Below are 1,363 nucleotides of genomic sequence, written 5' to 3'. Positions count from 1 at the left end.
CAAACACACTAAAAAGGAGTAATGAAGTATGACTTCTAAGATCATATATAAACAAGTTTCTCTTTGAAAATTTAATAAACATTATGCTTTGAAAGAATAATAAACTTTATGTTAACATTTGCACATTCTGATAAATGAAAACACCATTTTTAACACTGCAATATGGTCATAACAACTGAGAACTCTTCTGGACTTCTCAAAACTGACCCCTAAAATATATTTCTTCACAGCATTCAATCTGCTGTGTATAACACAGCATGTGGTTGTATTTTGGTAATTTCAGGCACTGTCTTCACTACATTTGCCAGATCATCATAGAGTTCCCACACACATGGAGCTCTCTGGCAGTAGGCAGTGTAATGTCCAAGACATTGGACATTACACTGCCAGTTTAACCAATGTTTGGTTGAACTGGGCTTGTAAGCGATCACTCCTCTTAAGGTCAATGTCTTTCCTTGGAGAGCCACAACAAAGGGAATCTCACACAAACGAAATTGAGTTGTGTTTGCAAGGTCAGTGTCAATCCAGACCATTTCTCCAACACTGTAGCTGTGAGTAACCCTTCCAGAACAGAGCCTTTTTCCTCAAGTAGTGTGAAGGCTCCTGTTTTGAATTCACCTGGACACTTTGATTCATTCTGTAGTGGGCGAAAGCAGGGAGATTCTGGTTAAGGGAGCCCTTTGTCTACTGCTGTGTCAAGCTGAGCAATGCCAGAGTCCACCAGGATAGAGAAACAAATGGTACTTCCCTTGTGATTCCTTTGTTTTCCTTTCCTCTCAGAGCAGTGCTTTGAGAGGTAAACACCTAAAACATTCCTCATTGAGTTCGTACAGATGTTGCACTGGGCATCGACTTGTTAGGCACCAGACCTCAACTGGACTTTTTCAAACATTGTACAAAGTATCTCTGCTCTCTCTGAATATATCTTTTGGGTCACACCCTCAGTAACGATGGCCTTCACCAGCTGCAGGATGGTGTCACTATCATTCCGGACAACATTTTGAAATCCTGTGCTGTTGCAGAAACCACAACATGAGCACTGACAGAAAGCATCAAATGCACATGTTTTAAGCACAGAGATTGCTGACTTCCCAACTCTAATTGGTTGGAGCGGGTTTCCATTTTTTATTAATCCCTCTTTCACTCTTTTTTCCCCGAATGATGGATCTGCATGGAGCCATTAAGTGCAGCAAGTGAGATATGAAGTTCTCTTTTTTTTTTAGGTGGAAAAATGAGTCCCTTCCAGTTCTCAATCACATCTTCAAATGTTGGAGTTATGTCTGTGGTTTTGTTGGATTCCTCAGAGTGGTAAGAGTCAATTCTTCTCTTGGCTTCAGCACTGTGGTTAGTCGTGGATGCAGAT

The sequence above is a fragment of the Cyprinodon variegatus genome, unplaced genomic scaffold (assembly GCF_000732505.1).
Source record: "Cyprinodon variegatus isolate N-32 unplaced genomic scaffold, C_variegatus-1.0 Scaffold873, whole genome shotgun sequence".
NCBI classification, from domain to species: Eukaryota; Metazoa; Chordata; class Actinopteri; order Cyprinodontiformes; family Cyprinodontidae; genus Cyprinodon; species Cyprinodon variegatus.
This window is presented reverse-complemented; position numbering follows the sequence as displayed.